Source organism: Bos indicus x Bos taurus, chromosome 12 (genome assembly GCF_003369695.1).
Source record: "Bos indicus x Bos taurus breed Angus x Brahman F1 hybrid chromosome 12, Bos_hybrid_MaternalHap_v2.0, whole genome shotgun sequence".
Classification (NCBI taxonomy): domain Eukaryota; kingdom Metazoa; phylum Chordata; class Mammalia; order Artiodactyla; family Bovidae; genus Bos; species Bos indicus x Bos taurus.
Window position 1 is genome coordinate 31,103,705 of NC_040087.1, and position 20,202 is coordinate 31,123,906.

At 43.9% G+C, this 20,202-nt stretch overlaps 1 protein-coding gene across 2 annotated transcripts in view; it reads right to left on the reverse strand.

Annotated features, from left to right (window-relative positions):
* MTUS2 (microtubule associated scaffold protein 2) overlaps nt 1–19,825 on the reverse strand; it is a 388,026-nt gene extending 368,201 nt beyond the window's left edge. Inside the window, exons 1-3 of one of the 2 annotated variants that reach the window (XM_027557497.1) lie at nt 19,551–19,825; nt 8,234–8,324; nt 7,334–7,406 (exon numbers count right to left, since the gene is read on the reverse strand). The gene's annotated coding sequence lies outside the window, so the exon portion shown is untranslated. The remainder of the gene's footprint in view (nt 1–7,333; nt 7,407–8,233; nt 8,325–19,550) is intronic. The other variant, XM_027557498.1, reaches the window with a different exon arrangement.
* Nucleotides 19,826–20,202: the final 377 nt, after the last annotated feature.

Genomic DNA, 20,202 nt, shown 5'->3' on the forward strand with positions numbered 1-20,202 from the left:
TGAAGGACAGGGAAGCCTGGGGCGCTGCAGTCCATGGAGTCTCAAAGAGTCGGATACAACTGAACAACTGAACAACAACAACAAAGAAACTAACACAACACTGTAAATCAACATCATAAATCAACTATACTTCAATTTTCAAAAGAGCATAAAGAGGAACCCAACTTATGAGGGGCTCTACCACAAAGCCAAGGCTTCCACTGAGTAACATATGCCATGAATAAAGGTTTTTTTCTCTTTCTAGTTTCTTAAACAAAGTGTGGTCTTACCGTGGTCTCTCAATATATCTCTGCTGTAGAAAGAAGGACTGTGTGAGTCTTCCTTTCCTTGAAATGAGTTGAAAGAGAAAGGACTCCTCCTCCCAGAGCCACAAGCTTCCAAGTTGCCTTGTTCATTCTATAAAGAGTCACCGAGCACCCAGCACGTGTCAGGCGTTCAGTGGTCCAGGTGCCAGGAAAATAGCAGTGCATAAACAGGCTGCCAGCCCTCACGGAGCGCACATTCTGTTGACAAGCTGGACCTACAGGAGCAAGATTACAAAATGCACAGACCTCCCTCCCTCCCCTACATACCAAGGCTGCTCCTCAAGCCACAGAGAGTGACAACTACTTCTGCAAAGGCCGTTCAGCCTCTCCTGGCATCTAGAGGAATGTTCCATCCTAGCACCTGGACACTAAGCACACACAGCATTTCTAATAATCAAGAAGTTAAGTACAATGAATAACGACCATAAAAATATGAAGATGAATTAAATACAAAGTTCTTTTCAGGCAAAAGCAGATCTTGAAAAGCCATTTAATTCATCCTCCTATCGTTGAAAGTGAAAGCATTAGTTGCTCACTCATGTCTCTTTGCAACCCCATGGAACCAGGCTCCTCTGTCCATGGGATCCTCCAGGCAAGAATACTGGAGGGGGTTGCCATGCCCTTCTCCAGGGGATCTTCCTGAGCCAGGGATGGAATCCAGATCTCTCGCACTGCAGGCAGATTCTTTACCTTCTGAGCCACCAGGGACATTCTCTGCCTCTCCTGGCATCTAGACAAAGGTCTCCATCTTAGCACATGGACACTAAATACACACAGCATTTCTAGCAATCAGGATGCTAAGTACAAAGAATAACAACCACAAAAATATGAGGATGAATTAAACACAAAGTCCTTTGCAGGCAAAAGGAGATCTTAAAAAGCCACTTAATTCAAGCTCCTGTTGTTGAACAGAACCAAACTAAACCTTCAAAAGAAGAGCTAGAAATGGATCTCCATGTGACCTCTCAACACAAAGTCCTGACCTTCTGCCCCAGGAAACCACTGCCAACTGGCTGATGTCCGTACAGGTTCTCAGTGTTTCTGACAGGAGGGAAGATGGGGCTGGAAATCCACATTGTATGAAAAATGTCCAAGCTAAAGCAACGTCAGAAAATGTTTGAATAACCCATTCATTTTTAATCCTTCTGTAATTTCTGTGATCATTTTAAATGTGATGAACTCATCTGACATAAAGTGAGGAACGCAGGAACTTTTCCAGGATTCCTATTGTAATTCATCACAAACTGGACGCCTGTTCAAATATTACACAGTTCCCTGCTATCTGTCTCTAATAGCAGGAGCGAAGCCATCGCATTTGCCTACTGGCAGCTTACCCATTAATTACCAAAGATGGCACACTGCCAGTGAGATCCAGGCCCCTCTGAGCGTGCCCCGATGACCTAGTTTAATCAAATCTGGCCTCGAATCCAACAGAACACAGATTTAATTCATAGCTAGAGGGCTGGATGACAGCATGTATCTAACAGTTTGAGAGAGCAGTGCATGGAAAACTGAGCGGTCTTATGCACCATTTAAAACAGACAACAGAAAAGACTAAGTGATTTCTTATCATCTTGATGGGATTGTCCACATGACTTCTATTGACTCTGTACCCCCCTCACCCCCAACAACCAATTTCCTAACATTCTGGGCTCCGGGCCTGTGGATTTAAATATTGAAATATGGTTGGTCTCTACTCCTATGTTTTCTTCCTAAGGACAAGATGGATTGGGAAAAAGATTAACCTCAATATCCCTGAAATAATGGACCTTGATACCCTGGTGCTTCTAATCTATTCCTGAGGATCATTTTAATGCAGAAAATAAAATACATGCACTGCCAAGTTTCTTTACATATTCAAAATCTGAGTGTATTTCAGTCCTATTTGACATTTAGATATTTCAGACTCACAGGACTTTCTTTGGTGGGAAAAAAAAAACATTAAGTCCTTAAAAATCTCTAAGTCTTTAGGAAACAAATTATAACCAACAATTCCTCACATCTCACTATATGATGCAAGTATTCTTTTCCCTTTGGCCAAACTGTGCGGTTTATGGGATCTCAGTCCCCCAACCAAGGATGGAACCCAGGCCCCCAGCTATGGAAACTCAGAGCACTAACCAAGAGACTATAAGGGAAGTCCCACAAATTTTTGTATCTAGGATCCCTCTGGCCTTGTTCAGTTGGTGCCTGCTGATGACAGAATGATCTGCTCCATTTTCAAGCAGTTCTGTCTATGACACTATCAAGCTTCATACAATGGGGGATACAGAATTCCGGATACAAAAAAGACTTTCAGGAGGGAACCCAGTCCCATGTCCAGGCAGGCAGTAGAGGCCAGTGGTTAAGGGCACAGCTGGCTGCAAGATCCAGCTTCAACCCTCACCACTTGTGAGCTGGAAAATGAGGGTGTTGGCAGCACCTACCTTATACAGTGTTCAATAAACAAACAAAACAATGAGGTCAGAGAAGCCTGGTGGGGTACAGTCTAAGCGGTGGCAAAGATTCGGACATGACTTAGGGACTGAGCATGCACACACAAACACACATACACATGGGCTCACACAGTACTGAAGCAAGTGAGCACTCACCAAAATGGTAGACAGAACCAGCATTTAAACACTGTAAAGTCACATCACTCCATTTAGCAATGTGCTATGTACATGGTGCTATGCACCTAACCTAACACCTTCTACCATATGATAACCCACTAACCCTGCCGTTTAAAAAGCTACTGTTTATGTCCACATCTCTCCTGCTGCAGTGGACCTACCTCCTTACATAATCAGCGGAAAGGATCTCTTATTAAAATAATCAAGGCAATTATTTGGATCACAGAGTGATAAAATATGTCAACTCCAAATTTATGAAGATTAATGATAATGAGAGTACTGGATTGTTCTTAAATATCATTGTTTCATTTTAACATTTATGAAGCTGGTGTTTTCACAACCTTTCCTAGTAGTAAATATCATTCTCCCTATGAAAATGAAAGTGTTAGTCGTTAAGTCATGACCAATTCTTTGTGACCCCATGAAGTTAGCCCACCGGGCTCCTCTGTCCATGGGATTCTCCAGGCCAGAATACTGGAGTGGGTTGCCATTCCCTTCTCCAGAGGATCTTCCCAACTCCAGGATAGAACCCAGGTCTCCCACATTGCAGGCAGGTTCTTTACCATCTGAGCTCAGTGGAACAAGAAATTATTAGCTCAAAGTCACAGGTACCAAATACTAGACCCAAAACATCATATTCTCATTCTTTCCTTGGTATTCCAAAGGAAAAGAAAAAAACATATTATCTACAAACAAAGTGAAACACACAGCTAAGCAATTATCTAGGGGGGAATTAACTCACATAAGCCTCCCTAATCCTCTTTCCCCTTTTCCTTCTGCCACTGAACTCATTAAAAAAAAAAAAAAACTACATTGTTTCTTTCTTCAATCATGTACATATGGTGGGAGCCAGGAAGAGAGGTTTCAGATATAAATAACACCAGGGCCTCTTTCCATAAATCACATAAACGGTTCTTTTAATTGATCATACATTCTTCTACCTTGTATTCAGAGGATCAACCCCCCTCCACTCCCCACCCGCCGCCCCTCCCACCACACACACAGGAAAGAAATGTGGGCCTTGGCAGGGGTAAGGGAAATAAACACCAAGGTTCACTGGAATTACAAGTATTCTCTGAGGTCTCTTTTTCCCTAATATTTATTTTTATTTATTTCTTTGCACCCAGTCTCAGTTGAGGCATGTGCAATCTTCCATCTTCACTGTGACACGCGGGATCCTCTAGCTGTGTCGTGCGGGATCTAGTTTCCCGACCAGACATCGAACCCGGGCTCCCAGAACAGGGAACACAGAGTCTAAGCACTGAACCGCCAGGGAAGTCCTTCTGAGGTCTCTTTATTGTTATTCTTATGTTAAGCGGGTTTCCTCCAGGGGAGGAAGAGATGGATAACTGACACCATAACAGAATGTGTTTATCATTCCACAGAGAAGCCCCTCAGAGCTCCCTCTAATCAGTTCGGTCATCAGCACCCAAGAAAGAAAAAGCTTTTTCCCTGGCCACATATTTTGTGTCTATGGCCCAGCTTCATTTCCATTTCCCAGTCCTTTCCTCTGTATGATTCATCAGCGTCCCAGTGGCTGCCACCACCATCTTGACCATGCCAACAATCACCATGACCTCTACCCATGACCTCAGCTACCAAGAACACTAGCACCATCACCTATCTGTCCTTTTTTTAATCTCAGTTACAGTTCAGTTATCAGTCACATTCTCCACCCACAGCCCTCTCTCTGGGCCCAACACTTTGCTGTATCTCTCTTACCCTGTATTTGTCAATTAATAGCCCCCATTAACAACAACATAACAGCTTTTTATCTCATCCAAAGATTAATTACAAAAACCCAGCAGTAAGGAAAAGTCAGCCATTATGGATACGCCCAACAATTCAGTTCAGTTCAGTTCAGTCGCTCAGTCGTGTCCAACTCTTTGCGACCCCATGAATCGCAGCACACCAGGCCTCCCTGTCCATCACCAACTCCTGGAGTTCACTCAAACTCACGTCCATCGAGTCGGTGATGCCATCCAGCCATCTCACCCTCTGTCGTCCCCTTCTCCTCCTGCCCACAATCCCTCCCAGCATCAGGGTATTTTCCAATGAGTCAACTCTTCGCATGAGGTGGCCAAAGTACTGGAGTTTTAGTCTCAGCATCAGTCCTTCCAAAGAACACCCAAGACTGATCTTTAGGATGGACTGGTTGGATTTCCTTGCAGTCCAAGGGACTCTCAATAGTCTTCTCCAACACCACAGTTCAAAAGCATCAATTCTTCAGCGCTCAGCTTTCTTCACAGTCCAACTCTCACATCCATACCTGACCATTGGAAAAACCATAGCCTTGACTAGATGGACCTTTGTTGGCAAAGTAATGTCTCTGCTTTTCAGTATGCTATCTAGGTTGGTCATAACTTTCCTTGCAAGGAGTAAGCGTCTTTTAATTTCATGGCTGCAATCACCATCTGCAGTGATTTTGGAGCCCAAAATAATCAAGTCTGACACTGTTTCCACTGTTTCCCCATCTATTTCCCATGAAGTGATGGGACCGGATGCCATGATCTTCATTTTCTGAATGTTGAGCTTTAAGCCAACTTTTTCACTCTCCTCTTTCACTTTCATCAAGAGGCTTTTTAGTTCCTCTTCACTTTCTGCCATAAGGGTGGTGTCATTTGCCTATCTGAGGTTATTGATATTTCTCCCACCAAAACTCAAGTTTAAATAGTCCTTAAGAATAAGAATATTACAGAGACGATGACCTACAGAATAAAACCACCTTAGAAGTGCTTGAAATTTGAAGCACACATTCTCTATCACTAAATTGCATTCAGTTCAGTCGCTCAGTTGTGTCCGACTCTTTGTGACCCCACGAATTGCAGCACGCCAGGCCTCCCTGTCCATCACCAACTCCCGGAGTTCATTCAAACTCATGTCCATCGAGTCAGTGATGCCATCCAGCCATCTCATCCTCTGTCGTCCCCTTCTCCTCCTGCCCCCAATCCCTCCCAGCATTAGAGTCTTTTCCAATGAGTCAACTCTTCACATGAGGTAGCCAAAGTACTGGAGTTTCAGCTTTAGCATCATTCCTTCCAAAGAACACCCAGAACTGATCTCCTTTAGAATGGTCTGGTTGGATCTCCTTGCAGTCCAAGGGACTCTCAAGAGTCTTCTCAAACACCACGGTTCAAAAGTATCAATTCTTCGGCATTCAGCTTTCTTCACAGTCCAACTCTCACATCCATACATGACCGCTGGAAAAACCATTGCCTTGACTAGATGGACCTTTGTTGGCAAAGTAATGTCTCTGCTTTTGAATATGCTATCTAGGTTGGTCATAACTTTCCATACAAGGATTGCATTAACTTGGTCATTAATTTGGTTTAAAACATGGTTTAGGTTTTCCCTCCTGAGTTTTACGCCTAGAAAACCCAGGCCACCCCTCTGGCCTCCAAACCTACAGTAGCCACTGTCCCTCTGATAAGTTTCTTTCAATCAATCCAAGTGTCCAATCAAAGCCACACCCCAAGCTATTACTTCTTTCTCCTGTCTTTAAGGAGTAGAACTCAATAAAAAGCCTCCCTTCCTTACAATCTGTCCAGAGAACAAAACAACAGTTCACAGAGGGCTGTAAACTTTGCAAGGCCACCGCATTCAAGGGGACTCCAATCACGTCATTTAAAAAATTGTCTGTATTTTTATCGCAACTTTAATGACTTAAAGATGGGTAATTTATTTATATTACAAGTTTCCAGCATATGGCAATAAAGTACCTCGTTCTTAAAATTAGTGCAGTTCTACCATTCTCCATCAGATGGAAGTAAAAGGTCCATGGAAGAGATGCTTTTGTCAAATTTGGACAAAATGCCATATGGGCTAGAACAGCCCTCAGAAAAGTGTCTCTCAAGTGTCTCAAATGTTTTAAACTTTCCGCAATCTTGGTGGTTCAGTAAAGCTTCTATGCATCATTTAATGAACTCTGTTTGCATTTCATTAACTTTTTCCCTCCCAATCTGGTCTCTCTCTCTCAAGAAGCACATTCTCTAATCAAAGCAAGCCCTTAAAAACGACTGCATCATCTCGTCCTATTTCTGTCAACTGATATTACTCAACACATGTTAACAACCACACCACAACCTTTTGTCGCTGAAAAAGATTAATTACCCCTACGAAAAAGATGTCTTTATAGACACACTCCTCAATTTTAAAATCATTAACAAGACACGTTGCTTGAACTGGAGTTCCAATCCATGTCTGAATATAATTCTCACGTCTTAAAAAAAGCAAAACTAAATTACGCTTTCACATGAAAACCCAGTTTAATTCACTTGCATCATTAATAATATTTACCCAAATTCACCACCAGCGATTTACTTGGAGTACCAAGAAGTCTCACACAACATTTAAGAGGCAACTGCGTGTCCCAGTCAAGTGGAACTATAAATTGAATAGAAACCCACGTAAACTTACCTTGACGCACAGAAAAGCAGTGTTACTGCCATTGGTGACAGTTGGCCCTAGTTGACAATTCACGTGTGGAAACCTTAAAGGGAAAAGGGACAGGAAAATTCAGAAGAAAGGGGAGGATCCGGGGATGTGTAAACAGCACTCCACTACACGCTGCGTCTCACTAGGAAAGTACAGTCAGTGCAGGAGTTCTTGAATCTAGACAATAACTGCGCCACAAATAAGCTCTTCATAATGGGAGTTGTTTCAATAAACGCACCATGTTTCCATTGGCTAGGATTTCAGAGATACTTAATCTTACATTGAGATTAATCCTCAATGGATTACATGACTTCAATTTTCTTTCTATCTTAATCCCTCAAGTAGTTAATGATCTGAAAACCGATTCTTAAATACACCATATAAATGAAGGATCTTAAGGACTTAAAGCTTTTATCAAGGGAAGAATACCTCTGATACATGAATAATCATGTCCATTTTCCAGATCTTAATTTTCTTAAATTGCACCAAATTTATACTTGTTATGCTTCTTATATTCTTAGAATTCAGGAGAAATAAAAAGCCAGAGCAACTATAAATCCTACAATATTAACAATATTAATATTAATTAAATCCTTAATAAAACTATATTTCAAAATAAATCAGCAAAATTTATTTTCCTCTCTAAATTGCCCAGCGAGAGGAATAGTTTTTAGGTGGTAGAAAAGACGCAAATTTTCCTCCCAAATGCTACTGCAAGAGACCACAGAATGCCTACTATTATTGGGCTGACTCATATAAAATTACTGTTACTCAACCATTTTATTACCTGCAGAAATGACAATTTTACCATTTTTCCAAACAAGCAAATAGACAGAATTGGAAAACCCAGTGATTATGAAACAATTAAATCTTCAAAACTACCTATCGCTGTGCACACGTCATTTTTCTGAGAAGCATCAGGGAGTCTCGGTATAAACTGTTTCCATTCCAACCCAGCACATCTTCAGGGCACCTAGAAGACAAGAAATGAATCGCCTCCAGCATTTGGAAGGGCTGAGAGCACGTTTCTGGTTCCTTCTTCCCACCTGGTCCCTATTGACTGCCAACTCCCTCTCGGCTACGTTATTACATTATTTTTAATAATATACTCAGTAACCCGTCTATCTCAGGACCTTCCCAACCAGCACTCCCACCACCTCCTACCGCTATGAACCCCACCACAACCACCCCTACCGCTATGGATGTCACACGGGGCGCCCAGCGCTGCCGGGACTAAAACCAATGGCGTAGAGGCCGTGTGAGAACCGGTGTACAAAAACCCACATGTTCACAAGCCGTGCCTTCTTCCAAAATGGAGCAGAAAGCACCTAAATAATCTTCCCTCCTACCAGGAGACCTGTTAAATGAGCTCCTATTGTTAAGTTGCTTTGTTTGTTTGTTTGTATGAACTTGCAGTCAGTTGCAAAATAAACCTTTTGACCTCTTTTTAGACCATCTATCTATCTCTCATTCCCTATTTTTAATATCACTTATCTGAAGACAATATTTTGGATGGATTAAGTTAAACAAAATATATTTAAATTCATCCTATTGTTTTCCTTTTTAATATGGCTACTAGAAACATTAATGTGGCTCACACTGTATTTCTGTTGGACAGTGCTACTCTGTAAAGTATAGTCTGTCTCCTCCTTATTAAACAATCTGCTCCACAGACTTTGAGAATGAACGAACTTCTGGTAGACAGGGAGAAGGGACAGTTAGGGAGTGTGGGATGGACATGTACACATTGCTATATTTAAAATGGAAAAACCAACAAGGACCTACTGCTCAGGGAACTCTGCTCAATGTTATGCAGCAGCCTGGACAGAAGGGGAGTTTGGGGGAGAATGGATACATGGATATATACAGCTGAGTCCCTTGGCTGTTCACCTGAAACTACAACATTGTTAATCAGCTATACCCCACTATAAAATAAAAAGTTGAAAATTAAAAACAAATATCTGTTACGATGCTGTTGGCTTTTCCCAGTGATTACACAGCCATGAACACCAGATGGCATTCCCATGACTGATACGCAGCAGGGCCCTGCTGGACGCACAGATTTTGCACACATGCTAAGTTGCTTCAGTTGTGTCTGACTCTCTGTGACCCCATGGCCTGTACCCTACAAGGCTCTTCTGTCCTTGGGATTCAACCCACTGGAGTGGGTTGCCATGCCCTCCTCCAGGGATCTTCCCAACTCAGGGCTCAAACCAATGTCCCTTATGTCTTCTGCATTGACCAGGTGGGTGGGTGGGTGGAGGAGGGTGTTCTTTACCATTAATGCCACCTGGGGAAGCCCCCACTAAAAGCTCACACAATGTTGCTCTCAGTTCAGTTCAGTCGCTCAGTCATGTCTGACTCTTTGCGACCCCATGAATCGCAGCACGCCAGGCCTCTCTGTCCATCACCAACTCCCGGAGTTCACTCAGACTCACATCCATCGAGTCAGTGATGCCATCCAGCCATCTCATCCTCTGTCGTCCCCTTCTCCTCCTGCCCCCAATCCCTCCCAGCATCAAAGTCTTTTCCGATGAGTCAACTCTTCGCATGAGGTGGCCAAAGTACTGCAGTTTCAGCTTTAGCATCATTCCTTCCAAAGAAATCCCAGGGCTGATCTCCTTCAGAACGGACTGGTTGGATCTTCTTGCAGTCCAAGGGACTCTCAAGAGTCTTCTCCAACACCACAGTTCAAAAGCATCAATTCTTCAGCCCTCAGCTTTCTTCACAGTCCAACTCTCACATCCACACATGACCATTGGAAAAACCATAGCCTTGACTAGATGGACCTTTGTTGGCAAAGTAATGTCTCTGCTTTTGAATATGCTATCTAGGTTGGTCATAACTTTTCTTCCAAGGAGTAAGCATCTTTTAATTTCATGGCTGCAGTCACCATCTGCAGTGATTTTGGAGCCCCAAAAAATAAAGTCTGACACTGTTTCCACTGTTTCCCCATCTATTTCCCATGAAGTGATTGGACTAGATGCCATGATCTTCGTTTTCTGAATGTTGCTCTCAAGGTTCTACCAACTCACTGGAGTTTCCTTCTCTAGTATCAGTTGCTGCTGCTTCACACATAAGGACCAACCTTCCTGAGGTTTCTGATCTTCTGACCTAGATATTTGACTGAATTGAAAGGCAACAAGCCTGTTGTTAAGCAACACAGGGGTCAGGTCTAAGATGAGACAAAGCTTTTGCCTCTGGCATGAAATTTAAGAGGAAGCAAAAAACGCAGTAACCAAGATGAATACATTTTTAAATAACAGCTTAACTGATACGCAACTAACATACCATAAAATGTACCATTTTAAAGGGTGCAATTCAGTGGTTTTAACAGACTTACTACATTTGTTACTATCAAAATCGAAGACATGTTCACTGTCCCACAAAGAAACCCTGTCCCGATTAGCAGGCACCCCATTATTCTCCCTACGCCCAGCATCTGACAACCACTGATCTATTTTGTCTCTACAAATCTGCCTATTCTAGATATTTTATATAAATGGAACACATAACATGTGGCCTTTTATGTCTGGCTTCTTCCACTTAAAATGTTTCCAAGTTCACACGTGTTGTATCATGAGACTGTACTTCACTCCTTTTTATGAATGACTAACATTCTACTGTATGAACATGCCACATTCTACCCATTCATCAGCTGATGGACACCAGGGCTGTTTCCAGTTTGGGGCTATTACACACAAACTGGTATATAAGTTTCAATTCTCTTAGGTATATGCTTAGGAAGGAAATTGCTGGCTATATTATATCTCTATGTTTATAATTTGAGTAACCAGCAACAATTTTCCAAAGTGGCTGCACTGTTTCACAGTTCCACCAACAACGGATCACGGTTCCAATAGTCATCAATACTTGGTGTTGCCTGTATTTTTTATGTCAGCCATCTTAGTGGAGAGTAGTGATTATCTCGTTGTACTTTTCATTTGCATCTCCCTAATAACCGAGGCTCACCACCTTTTAATAGGTAGAATTGCCATTAGTATATCTTCTTTGGAGAAATATCAACTTGAAGTCTTTGCTCAACTTTTAATTGGGTTGTTTATCTTTATATGGGCTTCCCTGTGGCTCAGCTGGTAAAGAACCCTCCTGCAATGTGGGAGACCTGGGTTCGATCCCTGGGTTGGGAAGGTCCCCTGGAGAAGGGAAAGGCTACTCACTCCAGTATTCTGGCTTGGAGAATTCCATGAACTATATAGTCCATGGGGTCGCAAAGAGTCAGACACAACTGAGCGACTTTCACTTTCTATCTTTATATAACTGAATTGCAACCATTCTTGATCTATTTGATCTATCTATTACATACATAATTTGTAAAAATTTGCTCCCCTTCTATGGGCTTTTTGTTGATGATACTCTCTAATACCCATTTTTATGAAGCCCAACCTAAATGTGCTTTCTTTTGCTACTTATGTTTTTGGTATCATACTAAGAAACCATTGCCTAATCTAAGATTACGAAAATTTACTTCTGTGTTTTCTTCTAAGAGTCTTTTTGTTTCAGCTTTGACAATTTTTGCCTCACTCAGTGAAATTTTGTTCTCATACTGTTTTGGAAAAAAAGAATTTACAGAATGTCCTTACTCTAACATTCCAGAGGTGGTTCTAAGATAAATGATATTTTTAAAATTAAAAATTAATGCAAAAAAATTCATGAACAATACCAAAAGTTTAAATTAAAACACAATCAGCAAAATTTTTTTTAAATATGATCAGTAACATGATTAGTCATCATATGCCATATTGGAGTCTTACACAAAAGACTCTTTAAAATGTTTGTCTTTTTAAAATGTTTGCTAATTAGTTCATGAATTTTTGCATTATTTTTCATTTTTTAACCATATTAAAATATTGTTTATTTTTATTGCTTAGGTTTTTAGCACCCCCTTACACTTTGTGGTTGAGGCAACTGCCTGACTCATCTCTTTCTAGTCCCAACCCTGCACAAGGGTGATTTTCAGACCACATATCTGCTTTCTTCTGTTTTAACTCTTCAAACTGAGATATTAGTTCTAACTCACATTTACATTCCATTATAATACCTTGGATAGTTGTCAAAATGATAATTCTAAAACACAGCAGAAAAAATTCAGTATGAAGTTTGGGAGCAGAGCTCAAAGTAGTTGTATTAAATTAACTTCCTCTGCTGGTAGAAGCATATTGACTCTCTCAGTATAAAACATATTACTAGCTACCAGTTAAACTAATATAAAATTTGTTAATACTAGAGTCTTTAGGAAATTAAATGCAATTTTTGGCATGTCTGTCATACACACTTCCTAAGATATTATGCAACACGAAGACAAAACGCATCAAGCTTAGAGATATTCATTTCAACTACAGTTATTCTGTTGCATGATTTCAGTTCTCAAATTGGCTTCCCCATAAAATAAGTTGATAGAAATATAAGAATTAGGTACAAAAATATGCTTGGTTTAATATGCAGCAACATTTACAACCCGAGAAGGCAATTATTTGTGTGTAAAGAAGGGTTGTCTGCTTTCAGAAGCTATTTTGAGTAATTTCAAACAGCCTTGTACAAAGACAATTAATTCTGGATGATTTGAGATTACTTCTCTTACACTGTCATTTAACAGCAATTGTGCTCATATTAAGTTTTCAGATTAGTATTTTGCAGTAAGTCTGGTCAAGCATAAAAATGTAACTTCTCTATGAAGTGTTCGTTATTTGCTTCTGCTGTTTCGTTGCCATTTTTTATAATCCAAGGCTCTGTACTCCATGCTTCAGCCATATTACTTTTGAAAAGCACTTAATATCACTATATCAATACTAGCATGCTTCTGGACAAATGCATTTGCCTTATTACGGTCTTTATAGAAGCTAATACACTATGTTGGCTTTTCATTTCTGCAGGTGAGTCAAAGTTCTCCAAGTCAACATCAACCTGTCATCAATACTGGCTCAGTCCTCATCACGTGCACTGCTGCCTCACCTCTAACGACTACGTGTACACACTGCTTTGTTTGTCTAAGGAAACTGAACTTCCTGCACAGTGAGTCTGCAGGTGCACGAAGCATCACAAGACTAATAACGAGAAATCCTGAGGGGCCATACAACCTACCCGCTACGGGACAGGAGAAACACACCAACCTAGAGAACAAAACTCAATCTTATATTTTAAAAAATCACTCAACAGACTGAGTTAACAATCTCTTCTTCTATCTAGTCTCAACTCTGGCAATAAAACATGAAACAGAAATAACAAAAGAAACCAAAATAATAATTACCTATAAATGATATGATTGTCTACCTAGAAAATTCAAGAAAAATAACCAAAAAGAGGTTAGAATTGATCGAAGCTTGAAAAGTGCCCAGTTACACAATTATATCTTAAAATCAATACGTTTCCATACATAAAGTATTGGTTAAATATATACTACAGTCTGAATGTTTGAGTTTCTCCAGAATTCATATGTTAAAAACCTAATGCCCAAGATAATGGTGTTAGGAGGTGGGGACTTAGGGAGATGAGTGGATCATGAGGGCAGAACCTTCAAAAGAATGAGATTGCATGAGCGTGCTAAGTCGCTTCAGCGAATCTTTGTCCAATTCTTTGGGACCCCATGAACTGTAGCTGGCGAGGCTCCTCTGACCATGGGATTCTCCAGGCAAGAATACTGGAGTGGTTGCCACATCCTCCTCCAGGGGCTCTTCCCCATCCAGGGATCGAACTCACATCTCTCACGTTTCTGTATTGGCAGGCAGGTTCTTTACCACTAGTGCCACCTGGGAAGCCCATGAATGGGATTGGTACCTTAATAAGAGAGGCCCCAGAGAGCGTCTGGCCAGCTCCTTCCATCAAGTGAGGACAGAGCAAAAAGCAGCCCCTTAGAAGACCTGCCAGCACCACGATCCTGGACCAACCAGAACCCACAACAGTGAGAATAAATGTCTGCTGTAGATAAGGCGCCAGTCTGATGTATGTTGTTACAGCAGTCCAGAGGGACTAAGACAGTGTCATATTACCACTATGCACAGTATATGTAACTGATTCATTATGTAACTGTGATGCTGGGAAAGACTGAGGGCAGGAGGAAAAGGGGGAAACAGAGGATGAGATGGCTGGATGACATCACCAGCTCAATGGACACGAGTTTGAGCAAACTCAGGAGATGGTGAAGGACAGGGAAGCCTGGCATGCTTTGATGTCCCAAAGAGTCAGACATGACTTAGTGACTGAACAACAACAATTACATAACAACAGCCAATAAGAAGAGAGCTCGCTTACAAAAGCTAAGGAAAGAGTATAACACAGCCAGGAATAACCTTCAATCCCCCATTTTCCAAACACAGTAGGCGACGTGAGAAAAGCCGGCCATGTGAGAGACCATGCACAGCAAATGAAAGGCACAGAGAAGAGGTAAGCCCACCAGCCTCCTACACACACAACCTTCCAAATGCCACCTGTCAACCTCCTACTCATGCCATCTTCCTAATGCCACTTACCTGTGTGCTCATTCCTCCAGGCCGCCCTTATGCTCCAACCCGCCAGCGAACAACCCCAGGAGACTTAATCTACAAGGAGGATTTCCTTGGCTGTGTCAGGGATAGAAATGATTATTCGCTAATGGCTTGATGAAGTAAACAGCTGTGGATCCTGTCCCCCACCCCATCCCCCGTGCACCCTGGAAGGCTAGGCCTTTCTCCAGCAGAGAGTTCCTGCTCGCTGCTCCCCTACTGGCTTCTCAGCTTTTCCACTGAGGGATCCATGACCACCTGCTGCCAAGTCAACACACACGTCTTCTGATTAGTCACACGGGGTGGCCATCCGAGCACACAGGAGCCTCACCAGCCAATGAGCACTCGCCCCCTCTCAAACCCTAACCAACCCCAACACCTTCAGGCCCCAGAGGTTCTCTGGGGTTCAGTTTCACCTCCAAAGTTGCTCTAAGTTCTTGATATCCCCCAAGAAAGAGCCGTGGAGTTCCCAGTGTCAGCATTTTTCACTTAACCACTTGTTCCAAGGGAACTGCAGGAATCTGGGCTGAAATGAGACTCTCCTGCCAGCCGCTCTCCTACAAGCCAGTGGGAACCATCAACGAAGACAGACAACCTCCCCTCTACTCCTGGTTTATGTAGTGGTGTGGACTGGACTCCAGCTGCCCTGCACAGCCCTCAGCCGTACCTGATCCCAAACCAAAACACCACCCAAGGCCCAAGAGGAACACAACCTCACATGACCAAAGAGGAGGATCCCAGGGCAGGTCTGAGAAATCACCGCAACAGAATTAGAGGGGTGAGTGCTATTGTGGGGAAGCACTGGCCATGAGCCTGCCTACAGCACCAGGTCCCCCTCGTAAGCACCAACACAGTTCCAGAAGCCAAACTAAAGTTTGGTTAAAGGGAGTGTCTTTGTGGATGGATGGATGGATGAATGGATGTTTGGATGGGTGGATGGACAGGTGCATGGGTGGGTGACAGGTGGGTAAGTGGATGGATGGGTGGGGAGGTGATGGGTGGGTAGTTGGATGGATAAATGGGTGAGTGGGTGGATGGATGTATGGGTAGGTGAGTGGATGGATGGGTGGGTGGGTGATAGGTGGGAAGCTGGATGGATGAATGGGTGGATGGGTGAATAGATGGATGGGTAGATGGATGGGTGGGTGGGTGGGTGGGAGGTTAGGTAGGCAGGTAAATGGGATGGGTGGGTGGATGGACAAATAAGCGGCTGGAAGGGGTATGAGGGTTGGTGGGAAGGGGTCAAGATGGTAAGATCTGAGGAATCTTAATTCAGATATGAAGTAGAAATACTTCAGAGAAAAGGAAAACCCTCCACCCATTTCAACAACCAACCCCCTCCCAAACATTCCTGTGGTGGACATTACAGTCTTCCATTTATCCATAAAACTGCTAATGGGAACAATTCAGTAGTTCATCCCAGCCCTTCCCAGCCTGCACTTGTTTCCTGCAGGATATTTCCCAGGCCTGAGTTTGCTCCCTGTTTAGAATTCATATTAAAGACAGAGCCTAAGGAGTTTATAGGAAGGTCTCCTATGGAGCTGATGCTATCTGTTGCTATTAACTTTATTAATGAAGCAGCTTCTGGTAGTTCATTTTTTTCTCCCTTTCCCCTCTGCAGCCATCTCTCTGAGATGTGGAAGAGCTTTAACCCACTTTCTTTCCTTACCCGCCTCCGTCTCAGCTTTTCTCTGCCTCTGGCTCACACCGAGATCCAAAAAAGTCCCTGTGTGTGTGTGTTCACAAGGCAGAGCTGGTTCTCCAGGTAACCACCTGATTCCTGATAATACCACTCAGCCCTGGTATTAGCAATCTGCATTTTCTCGGCAGCTCAGCTACAATATTGGCCAGATTTTTGTTTTTTTGTCTTTTCATAAGACTTCAGATGTTGAAATAAGAAAAAGCATTTTTGAAAGTTAACATTTGAACATAATTAGGAAACAGGGGAGATTCAGGGTTTGTAGAGCCTTACATTTATATGACGTACGGGAGGTGAGAGGCAGAGAGTGTCTTCCTTATTTTAAAAAAAAAAAAATCCATAATTACAAATGCAAACTTCTGTGGCCATGGGAGCACATTGCCAGTGTCCCTCCTGGGGGCTTGGATGGAGCCAGAGTAAGGGACCCTGAAGCTTAACATTCATTAGCTTTCCAGTCAAGGCACCTCTGCTGGGAGACACAAAAGGCTAGAGAGGTTAATACGGCAGCATTAAAATCTCCAGAAAACCGCTAAGCAGAACTGTCGTCTCTTACATCGGTCCTCTGGACGCTATTCTTATCTCTCTTTCACAAACCTCCGTCCCTGCTGTTCCCTCTAATTTGGCAGCAGCGATTCATTATGAAAGCGCCTGTGCTGGGCTGGGCTTGTACATCCTTTCCCTGTTTGGGCTTCTCCGATCCAGCACTGTGTCAATTATGTAATAGCCAAAACAGGGAGTTTCACAGAATACGAAAAGCATAGTCGCAGCTCTTACATAAGCCTTCACAAACCACCCATAAGATCCACCCCTAGACTGCAATATTGGGAATTACATAAGGTAGAAAGAAAACACTGATTCAGCAGCCAGGTTTTTTTCCAATCTTAAAGACAATAAAAGCTTTTATGCACTTTTTTGGCTAGTATGTATTCACTCAATGAGTGTTGAATGTGATAGAGAGAATGATCTTTTAATAAGACTTGACTGTCTTTCCATATAAACAGAAAGGAGTATCTTGATACCACGACTCAATGTCACTGTCACTTCTGCACAGAGAAATGTCTCACTCCCCAACTTAGTCAACAGGGGACCATGTGTCCCGATAAACATCAACTACTGGGGGACTTCCCTGGTGGCTCAGTGGTAAAGAACCCAGCTGCCAACGCAGGAGACACAGGTTGGATCCCTGAGTCGGGAAGATCCCCTGGAGGAGGCAATGGCAACCCACTCCAGTATTATTGCCTGGGAAATCCCATGGACAGAGAAGCCTGGCCTGTTACAGTCCATGCGGTCACACAGAGTCGGACATGATTTAGCAACTAAACAACAATATCAACTACTCCTTGTGGATTTTTAAAAAATCAAGAAAATATTTTGACAAAATACAGAAGTGAACATGCTATAATTCTTCAACATATCTCCTTTCCTATACCATTTTTCTCTCCCCATATTTCTAACCACTTATTTTTTACTTTCTTTAAACCACTGTAGCCACACCTTGGGGTGCTGCTGCTGCTGCTAAGTCCCTTCAGTCGTGTCCGACTCTGTGCGACCCCGTAGACGGCAGCCCACCAGGCTCCCCGGTCCATGAGATTCTCCAGGCAAGAACACTGGAGTGGGTTGCCATTTCCTTCTCCAATGCATGAAAGTGAAAAGTGAAAGTGAAGTCGCTCAGTCATGTCGGACCCTCAGTGACCCCATGGACTGCAGCCCACGAGGCTCCTCTGTCCATGGGATTTTCCAGGCAGGAGTATCCGAATGGGGTGCCATTGCCTTCTCCGACACCTTTGGCTACAAAGTGACAAATTAGAAGAAACAGTGCTATCCTATGGGTCTCACCTCAGCTACAGATTAGAATCACTAAGGAGTTTTTAACATTCCAAATATCACACCATCACCAAAACCCAATTAGAATAGAACACTGAGGTGGGGGTCACAAAAGGAAGCACCCAGACAACAGTACACTTGATATTCCTACTTCTGTCTTCTTCCCTGAAAAAAAAAAATCCATAAACACAAGTAGAGATATTAAAGGTTATTTAAATCTTTAATAACTGGCAGCTCATAATTACTAAGTTTCCATCAGCTATAAAAAATAAAATAAGTCACTAGTTTAAAAGCCACAAAGAATATCTGCGGGATCTTTTTTATTACTATCAATACGTAGTTAAAGAATTTTCACCAAGTCTCTCAAGAGCCTTTACAAAACTATTCTATTTTTTTTTAACGTTTTACAATTTTACCTAATGAGTTCAAAGAAAGGACTCTATGTTATCTTTAAGGCTATCTCCAGCTAAGACCATGTTCATCTTCCTGGAAAGTTTTGGTTTAAAGCAGAAATTGTGGCTCTGACTTCTCTTCACCCTCTTCAGAGATGCTCTGGTAATCCCTTTTATAACTTTACCAATGAGCAAATATTTTTTTTAAAAGCACTTATATAACAGAGAGTACAGGCGCCTTTGGTACCCTGCCAAGAGTACTTCTTTCCGTGTTTGTATTTAAAATAGAATGGTAGTAACATCACTTGTGCGCCTGAAATTCCTTCTGTGCACAGGCTCAGAATGAAGAAAAAAAAAAAAGAAAGAAAAAAATGGATGTAGCAAACCGCTTCGCTGCTTTACCATTACACAGCTCAAAGGAAATAACACATTCATACTAAATTAAGACGAAGAGGCAGAACAAATTATCCAAAGCTGGGGGTGTTGTGGGGTGGGGGGGATGGAGAGGTAGGGATTCGGTTGAACCAACCTACCAGCCCTTAGAAAACAGAGGATGTTTAACCTGACAGCACGCGAAGGTGCCGGAGGAGCTGCAAAAAAAACCTCAGCCGGAGCAGGTGATGCAGGGAGGAGAGAGCAAGCGCTCGGATGGCAGAAAAGCCCAAATCCACCCCGCGCCGCCCAGCGCCCCCGCAGCGGGCGCTCCCCGGCTCCGCGCAGGGTCCGAGAGCGCCGGCCCCGGGGCCCCTCCAGACCCAGACGGACGGGGCAGAGGAGATTCCGCTCACCTGGGTGGGAAAGAGCCTCGGGAGGTGCCCAGGAAGCCACGCTGCCCTGATGGAGAGGCTCATAGCGGACCGGCTTCCCGCACGCCTCCTCCGCCTCCAGCTCGAGTTTTCCTCTTTGGCGACAGGTCTGGACCCGGCCAAGCGGCCGCGCAGATCCGCAGACGGGGGTGGGGGGGCCACAAACTTGCGGGGAGAAGCCGGCGGCAGCGGCGGCGCGGGCGGAGGAGGCAGGGGCGCCCCCCGCGCGCGGTCCCCGCCGCCGCCCGCCCACGCCCGCTCGCGCCCCGCGCTCACCCCGCGCCGGCACCGCCCAGGCTCTGAGCGCGGGGGAGGCGGGGGAGCGCGGACCCAGAGGCTGAAGCCCCCTCACGGATGCAGCGGCCGCCCCTCCGGCCGCCTTGCCGGGACAAAGAGAAGCGGCGGGGCGGGGTGGGAGAGGGGGGCGGCGAAGCGCGGGCCTCGGAGCGCGCCGCGCACCCCGCGCGCCTGGCCGGAGAGGTGCGGGCGGCGGGGACCGCGCGGGCGGGCGGGTGGAGAGGCGCGCTCCCCGTCCAGGCCTCCCCGAGACGCACACGCAGGGACCCGCGCCCCGCAGCCCCGCAGCCCCGCCGGGGAGGCCGCAGCGCCCTCTGCCGGCCCCGGGGCCGCCGTG